Source organism: Cryptomeria japonica, chromosome 5 (assembly GCF_030272615.1).
Source record: "Cryptomeria japonica chromosome 5, Sugi_1.0, whole genome shotgun sequence".
Taxonomy (NCBI): domain Eukaryota; kingdom Viridiplantae; phylum Streptophyta; class Pinopsida; order Cupressales; family Cupressaceae; genus Cryptomeria; species Cryptomeria japonica.
In genome coordinates this window covers 929,000,976-929,010,918 of record NC_081409.1, presented here as the reverse complement: position 1 = coordinate 929,010,918, position 9,943 = coordinate 929,000,976, and positions in this window count along the sequence as shown.

Sequence of the window (9,943 nt, the reverse complement as noted above, 5' to 3'; positions counted from 1 at the left end):
TAAAGGAGGAAAGACAAAACTAAAGAAAGATTAATAGCAGAAACCCTACCACCAAACACACAAGTACCAAGTAAGACTTCACAAATGACAATAGATTACAGAGGGTTTATCACCTAAGATGAATGAAGTAGAACTCACTTCGACATACGAAGAGATAGGCTATGCTAGAACATCCAATCAAGATACCAGGAAATGGATATGTTTCATTACATAATTATATTGATTGTAGAATTAAAAACCAATGAATTCCATTGATACATAACTTAGGGTTACTAATTTAAGATAAGAGAACAACATTTTTCATTATCCTTCAAAAAACATCAAGTTCGAAACCCCAAGTACAAAGTGTGAACATAAAAGTTTTGTAGAAATTTCTCAATATAATTTTACAAAGTTTTCCCTCCTATAAGAGTTTGCTTTTACATTACAAATAGCCTCACATTTATAATAACTAACTTTGCATTTTTGGGTTAGAAACTACCTCACTTTTGCTTAAAAAGAGTTTGGTTAGAAACCTATTTCACTCTCGCGCAAAAAGAGTCAATTTCTAACTTTTAACAAAAATATTACAAAAGTCACAATTGTGTAAGATAACACCAAAACATAACTAATGACTTTTGACTCATTCCAATAATCAATAATATTATCATCATCTTTGTTCTTCTTATCTTTCAATCACTCCATTGACAAAATGATCTGCATTTCAACTATTGATCTTTGCTATGAACTAGTTAACATTGAGTGGTTTCAAAAGGATGGTTTTTCATTATTCTTTTTGTTTTGTGTTGTAATAGGGGAAGAGCACCAGTAGTGGATCACGCTCCAATAACAGTTCCCCTCAATTACTAATTTTAAAGGAGCCTGAAAAATGATAATGAAATGCTCATTAAAAAGTTTCACATGTACCAATAGTTGATCACTTTTTAGTTTTTTTTGAGCTTTTTTATCCATAATTGGCCCGTTTGTGCACCACTACTAGGGCATTTGTGCAAAACTACTAGGACATTTGTCCACAAGTACTAGCAATTTTGAGTGGATGGTTATTGGAACATCTTTAAGTAGGTATTGGGTGGCACTTTGAAATGACCACTTTTTTACCCTTTTGTGCATTACTAATTCCACAGCGTGCATCGTTACTACCCAAAAGCCAAAACCTTAGTTATAAGCAGCTAAGTCGCATATGAAGACAACAACAAAAAAATCGTCAAAATCCAATGTATTGTTTAAGAGTTCTAGGTGCGCAAAATTAGTTATATCCACTAGTGATACACTTCCCCTATAAGATGCACTTCCTAGCCTTTTTCTTCAAGAACTTCTTTTATTCTGACAAATCAACCTCTTTTAGTAGAAAGCTGAGCCACCACACCAACAACTATAGATAACAGACCTTCTTGCAAGTTGAGGCAAGGGTCCCATGGAAGGGGCTTAAGCTCCATTTTTAAGGAAGAGGTGGTCCCATGAATAAATTGTTTTTTGGCTACGAGATTATTTGGAAACTTTTCCTTAAAAATAGGAGCCCCTACTTTTTAGGCTTGTAAAGTTAAGCGGGTGAAAGTAGGGTGGGCCTAGAAATTGCCTCACTGGCTTAGGCATATTTTATGCCACTTGTCAATCATCTAAATTTGAAAGGGAAAATTAAACTTATTTACTACCATTTTTCTTAAATTTAGGAGTTTAAACTTAAGTTGATTTGCACTACAAAGTTCATGAGATTGCTAGGATTCTTAAATTTAGGAGCTTAAACTTTTAAGTTGAACTCGATAACAAAATTCATGAGACCGCTAGCTTTAAAATATTCCTAAAAAATTTCAGCAACACCAGCTCTATTTTTTAGGAAGCCCCCTCCATGAAACCCCAGCCCGAAAGTACAACCTTTGTTGCTTATTCTCCTAATAGCAACTAGAAATTCAACGTGTTCCAAATAACTAGAACCATGATCAAGTCCCATGTATTTTACTCTGTTGTCCTGGACCTCCATATTTGGACTCCTGCAAGTTCACTAGTCTGAGTACCAAGAAAACGCGTTCACACAATCATCGTAGATCTAAATGGCATTATTAACAATGAAATTTAGGATGTCCTCAATATAAGTATCGTGGTTATAAAGGTCAACCATGGACATTTATCAATCAGCTCTATATATACTGTACTCCATGTTATTGGAGTACATGCAATCCTCATCTATTAATAGATCTCCAACTTAGGATGTGTTTGGGAGTGCTTCATTTAATCAAAAGATGATGTGAACTTTCCTTGCAAAATCTATTTTGAGCACATTTTGTGATCATTTCATTTCATTCCTCGAGGTGGCATCTCTTTGCGACATTTTGTCAAACAATTTGGTTGAGTTGTCTATGATTCCATATTTTGTAGCATTTGAATTTTCCACTTTTACACAGGTAGGGAGGATGGCGGAAAATATTGTTGGATCACAACTTTGTGCCTACAACTTGTATTTGCTTGAAATTTGGTAAAGCCGATTTAAGAAATCCATTTAGTACAAATGCTGCAATCATGACATTAGATGAAAACCACATTTTATGAGATGAAAAATCTTTGAGACATTTTTCACATGCTATATGAGCGTCCACACTTTGCGTGTACATCTATGCAAGTCATTTGCAACTACAATATCTAATAAAATTCTTTTGTGTTTCATGCATCGAAGGATGCATCCTTAAACCCCACACACTAAGCAACATATTAAGTCTAGAAAATGTTAGTCAATTCTAAGTGTTTAACTCTTTTAAGTCTAGAAGTGTAATCTTGGTGTGACCACACACCTTACACAACATATTAAGCCTAAAAAATGATAGTCAACTTTGAGTGTTTAACACTTTTAAGCCTAAAAGTATAAGCTTAGTGTGTGTGATTTAAGTCATTCCACATAGACCCTATCAAAAAGTTTCTATTTTAGCATTGAGATGAAGATGCTAGAACATATTACGGGACTAGGATTTACATCTGCAACTTGCATTTGCTTGAAAGTTTTTAAAGATTTTCCAACAAATCTCTTATATGCATACTATGATCATTGCTTTTCATGAGGTGACATCTCTTCGATGCATTTGCAAGCCTTTTTAATGCATTACATGCAATTACTGCATTCCACAAGTTTGACATCTCTTTTGAGTTATTTTGTAAAACAATTCAGGTGCATTGTGGATGATTCTACATTTTTGTGCATGTCTACCAAGCTCTTCCAACTATAATATCTGACAAAAATCTAATTTTTGTTATGTTTCGATGGATGTACATACCGCATTACAAAAGCTCTCATCTTAGCACATGCAGGGAAGATGTTGGAAAATCTAAGAAATTTGGCTTAACTTCTGCCAACCACAATTTACTTAAAAGTTTCTAACGCCTTCTCAACAAATCCATTTTGTGCATACTTGAAATAACAACATGTCAAGAGAACAAATTTTATTGAGGCATTTTTCTCGCGTGTTGTGTCCATGCACTGTTTCAAAGTTTCCATTTTGCATGGTCATTACAATTACAAGATCCGATAAAGTTTATTTTTCTTTTGTGCTTCTACAAATGCGGACAACTTAAATCACACACACTAAGCTTTGACTTCTAGATTTAAAGTATTAAATACTGAGAATTGACTGACATTCTCTAAGCTTAATATGTTGCTTAGTGTGTGTGATTTAAGGTTGTCCCTATGAATGCTCATAATTTGTTCATTAGCTTTCATATTGGCATGACAGGGAGGCAGTTGGCAAAGGTTGTGAAATCACACTTTACTCATGCGTCCCCCATTTAATTGAAAATTTTCAAAGTGCTTTCAACATATCCATTTTGTGCATACTCAACTATCATTGCAATTTGTGCAAACATATTTTTTTGGGGGAACATATCAAGCAACTTATGGGAATGGCTTAAACCACACACACTAAGCTTACATTTCTAGGCTTAAAAGTGTTAAATACTCAAAATTGACTGACATTTTCTAGGCTTAATATGTTGCTTAATGCGTATGGTCACACTAAGAATACACTTCTAGGCTTAAAAGTGTTAAAATCTCAAAGTTGACTAACATTCTCTAGAGTTAATATGGTGCTTAGTGTGTGTGGTTTAAGGCTCACCCAATTTATGTGCCTTGTTAAACATTTTCAATGAATGTTGATCGAGATATTTTAAACCTCAACATCTTGCGTCCTTAATTCACTAAATAGAAAATGAACAAATCCTACAATGTTAGGATGTACTTGAAAATAATGCATTAGTCCAAAGATCTTGTGAGCTTCCTCTCACATTCTGCACTCACTTCATTTTATTTCTTGATATGACATTTCTTCGAGGCATTATGTCAAATAGCTAACATGCATCATGGAGACTGGCTAAACCTTTCTAAACTCTTTCAATGTTGCATTTTGTCCATATCTTATTATAGCATCGTAAATTGTAACCTTGCACAATTTACACCACCTTTTGTACCCCTACTTTAGTGTCACTTGTCTTAGCTCTCGCACAGGTCCATTTCCAACTTTTTTAACTTCAAACCTAATGTCATCTTTCTGCACGGAGAACTGAACCCATGCCTTGAGATGTGCACTTTGATTTCCTATTTGTTTGCCTAATTTTTGGTGGACCAATGCATCTCAGTCATCCTTAAATAGCACCTAATTTAAATATGTTGGTACACTTCCCTTCCCCAATGATTTCGATTCTCGATGTCTCAATTTGACCGTTAGAGGTTGGACTAATCAATAGATTACTTGGGAACCTTATATAAGAACATTTTTCTTATTCATTTTGGTCATCTACCTCCACACAATTCATGAGTCATCAAACATTCGACATTAAGCATCTTCAAGCATTCAAGGCAACATTTCATGCCATCATATTCTTCAAGCATTTCAACGTCATGGAGTAGCAAATCTACATCAATCTTCATGTAAGCATTTGTTTGATTATGTTATGTCACATCAAGTCATGTTATTACATCAATACTTGTGATTACATTCAAAGAGCGTTGCATCATCATCCATTATGCAATGGATATGAGATATATAGTTCAACATTTACTTTAGTATTTCCAATTTCAATTCAAGGGTTAATTCCAAACCTAGGGTTTGACCTAGGATAACTCTTATCAACAATACCATTTCCCTTCTTTCTATGTGTAGGCAAAAAATTCAAGAGCTACGAACAAAGATTTTGGTAGATAATTTGATGACGATCAGATCTAGCTTTTGTAGGAGCGAAAAGTGAAGGACCATGTCGGCCAATGCCACACAATCCTATGAATTCTTGAGGAACTTCTAGGAGCAAATTCTGAAAGACATTCTAATTCTAAAAGTTTCCTACTTGTCCACATCTGATAGTTGGAGGACCAAGACAACCAATGCCACACGGTCCTGTACTTCCGGGCCAGATTTCCTTACATAGGCACCTCTCTTTTCTTTCTATTTAGATTTATCTCTCTATCTACATATTGCATATGTAGCTTGTTCATATTATATTATGTCAAATTCCATCATTTACCCTAGATGTAGCATTCAAGTTACATCCTTTCAATTGCATTTTCAACTCAATCAAAAGTGAACATAATTCAATCTGCATTCAACCCTTTTCCTAAAAGAATTGAGGTCGAATCTATTGAGTTCATTCTCTTTTTAATGTTATGTGTGAAAATAAGTGAATTCATACCTAAATTTGTGGATCCCCATTTCCATACAACACACCTGTAACCATAACTACCATGCGCATTGTCAATGCTTCCACATTGATAACTAAATTTCACAATAGTTGCAAACCCTCTCACAGTTAGTTATAAAAACTTAAAAAAGTTTTTTAGTTTCAAGCAAGCTAGCAACAAGGCAAAAGATAGTTTTTTTCTAATTTTTAAAGTTGTGAGCAATTGGGCATGCTAGCAACATAAAGGTTCAAAAGTTAAATTTTCCAACATGCAAACATAGGTTTAAAAGTTGACTTTTCAAAGCATTAGAGAGAAAATGAGTTCAAAAGTTAGATTTCTCAAGCTTTGAAGCAAAAATGTTCAGAAGTTATGTTTCTTAAGCATTTAAAGCATTGCTCACAAATAGAGTTCAAAAGTTAGATTTTTAAATCAACTGAGAAAACACGAGAGTTAAGAGATGTTTGCAAATAGGCTCAATAGTGCTTACAAAATTCTCTTTTTCAAATTTATCAAAGGTAATTTAGATGGGAAAAATAATTATCAAATTATTTAAATTAGCAACATTATTTTCAAAATCATTAATATTCCTATGACTCCTTGAAGCCATGCTATAAAAAGATCATCATAACTTTTGATTGACAAAGAGTTTTGCCCCAAATTTTAACCATAGATTTATGGGGATAGAAAAAAACACAACCTAGAAATATTTTCTCATGACACAATCGGAGAACTTAGGATTTAATATTTTTCAAACAAAGGTTGACAAAAATTGAAACATTAAAATCTTGCAAATGACAAAGTTTTCCTCATAACATGACCATAAAATGGTTTTCCTTGATGCTTAAAAGTTTTCATAAACTAATTGTTTTCACGTTTGCACCAATACAAAAAGGTCAACAATGTAAAAAAATTTAAATTTTGCGCTTTTGAAAATTGGGGTAACAATTGGTTCTAACTAGCAACAAGGACCCCAAGGGGCGTAGATTGAATCCAAAATATTTTAGAGGCCAATGCATTATCCAAAGGCAATAAAGTGACAAGGGATGGAAGACACAACATAGGGACTAACGGGAGAAACTTGGCACCAAACAAAAATGGGACCAACACCACAAAATTTTGATCAAAAATATTTACACAATATGAAATGCCTACCTCAAAACTAGCTCAGAAATATAAATTTCATGGCAGAATAATAGGTGGAAACACTCAAGTACCTACGAACTAAATTGTAAGTTTTCTCTATGACCTTGAGTCTTGAGGTTTATGACATGTGTAGCTTTCTTGTGAGAGGCAACATATCTAAATAACCAATGCTCGTAAAAAACATCAAAATTAGGAATCAAGTCAACCTCTCATTGCATATTATTGATCACTTCTTCCTAAATGAGATGAAGTATTACAACTTCAAGCTTCTTAATGTACCTTTGATGATTTGGATCTACAATTGAGTAAACTTGGGTGAGTACAAAAGAGATGTCAAAGAAAGAAGAATATTTATTTGATACCTTAGATATGCTAATAAGAACACCATGAGATATGCTATCTTCCCTTGATTGATCATCAATAATATCTTTTTCATTTGATGCTCAACTTTCTTTTGCTTCCATTGTCATAATTTCAATTGGACATCCCAAACAATGTTTTGGATCTTGAAACACATTCCCATCAAGCCTGCCTTGTATAAGGTGATTCTCATCTTCCATTCTTCCTTTTTGAGAATGCATTAGAATTTAGTCATCACGATAATCTATAATATTTTCTTCCTTTTTGATACATGTATCATCCAATAAGTCCATATAATGAGGATTATTTTTTGAAGACCGGTGTTTAAGTGAAAAAGGATCTTTTAAATAGGTATCACCACTAAATCCTTCATTTTCACATATTGATTGTGTGTGAATTAGAGTAGAGATTTGTATTGCTTCATCTTCATATTTTTTAGTCCTTTGATTAGCATATATTTCATAAATTTTGATCCCTTTGCAAAGTAAGATCATACCTCTATGTGAGGATGACGATGATGAACTTATAAGGCACTGAGAGGTGGGGGAGGGGGAGGGGGGTGAATCAGTGCAAGCAAAACAATATGAATCTGATCACCAACTTAAACAACTTAAAACATAATAAGCATAAAAGAAATATCACCACATAAGCTAGTGCCCAACAAAACAAGTTCCACATAACACAAGATTTATACATGGAAAACCCAAAAGGGAAAAACCATGGTGGGAGTTGGTACCCACAAGATTCACTATCTGCAGAATATAAATCTTGACTGGTTAAGGTCTTACAACTATGCCCTGTTAGGAGCAGACCCGGTTAAGGGATTTCAATGATAAGCCCTATTAAAAGATTTGACCTGTTAGGATCAACCTCGCAAGAGGATTTAGAACTATGATATAGAGCTACCCTGATAGGGGATTTATAGATTAAGGCCTATTAGGACCTACCCGGTTAGGAGATTTTGCTGCTGCAAACTGTTAGGAAAACAATAGTGAAAAGATCTTCAAGTAACACCTTTTGTGTCTGATAAGATTTGCTTCAGATCCTCTAAAATTCAACAGCACTTCATTACAGAGCTTCCCTAATCACCGCACAATCACCAAGTAACACCTTGGTGAGGTTCATTACAGAGCTTCATTAAAAGATTTGACTTGTTAGGATCAACCTCGCAAGAGGATTTAGAACTATGATATAGAGCTACCCTGTTAGGGGATTTATAGATTAAGGCCTATTAGGACCTACCCGGTTAGGGGATTTTGCTGCTGCAAACTGTTAGGAAAACAATAGTGAAAAGATCTTCAAGTAACACCTTTTGTGTCTGATAAGATCTGCTTCAGATCCTCTAAAATTCAACAGCACTTCATTACAGAGCTTCACATCATTCGCTGATGATCTCATACACTTACAAACACCGATTTCATACCTCATCACACTTTTTATAAACATTCACTTTTAGTCGGCTACAACCATGTAATAATTTCCTAGGTTCAACGAATCTAGACAAGCTTACATTCCACACTTTACTTATGTTAGCCACTAACATAATAAAATAAATCCTATGTCGGTTTACCAATTTAAGTGAGTTTATCACTACTGGTTAAGTGTTCTTCTAGTTTGTCTACTCTGTACATCAAATATCGCTCATCCAATTGAATCTGTCAATGTGGCTGTGAACATAACTCCAAATACCTGTCTCCAACACTACTTTGAAACCGCATCATCCAACTCTTCACAAATCGCCTATACCAATTGCTTGAATGCGACTATGTTCACTGTTTACTAGTTGAAGTCCTAATTACCGGTTCTCTGTAAAACTATCTTCTGTACTGGTTAAGCCTTACCAGTTGGCTTCCAAGACTTAGATGACTACAAAAACATTGTTGCCATCAATGACAACACAAAACTTATTCACTAATGAATCTCAATCTCTTCATCACATTCACTAATCAAACCTTTATCGGTTCAGTCAAATGCCAACATTCTCCCCCTTTGGCATTGATGACAACATTTAGGAAAACTTTTGTCAACTAACTGTGCAATACAAAAATTAACTTCATGACATATACCCCCCCTTAGCAATTGCATGCTATTACAAGACTCATAATATTACTCCCCCTTTATACTTACATACACAATTTTGACTGACTCTTTAACTATTACTCCCCCTTTGACAACAATGCCAAACAAAGAAGTAAATACATGAAAGATAAATACATGTGTACATTAAATTTTGCATATATAAATATAAGAGTTTGAATGTCTTTACAATGCAATCTTAGAAAAAAGCATCACTAAAATGAGACTTTAGTTGTTTCAAATCATTATGCCATGTCTCCAAAATTGTTCCAGTGATCTCCACATGAGTTTGTATTTGTCTGACAAGCTCCTCCATTGCATCTAAGGTGCTCATCTCAGGTGCTACAAGGATTGCCTCGGTTTCCTTGTAAGTTCTTTGCAAGATCTCCACCTTGGGTATCAATTGTGTTTGTAATTCTTGCAGGGATCATGTTCGCTTCACCTGTTCATGTTCATATACTTTCAGCTTATGCTGAAGGTCTACAATCGATCTTCCAAAATTGATAGAAGAGTCATTAAGGGCCTTAAATGACTCACTAAGAACTTCAAGTTCTTTCTTAGCTTCATTCCTCTTCTTCTTCAAATTAGTACAAAACAATGAAAATTTAGAAATAGTTGAGAGGATTTTACCTCAGGTTTCAAGTGCTTCTCTCAAATAGTCCTTGTTAACAGTAAGAGCAACTTTCCCTTTATCAATTTTAGTCATCAATTGCT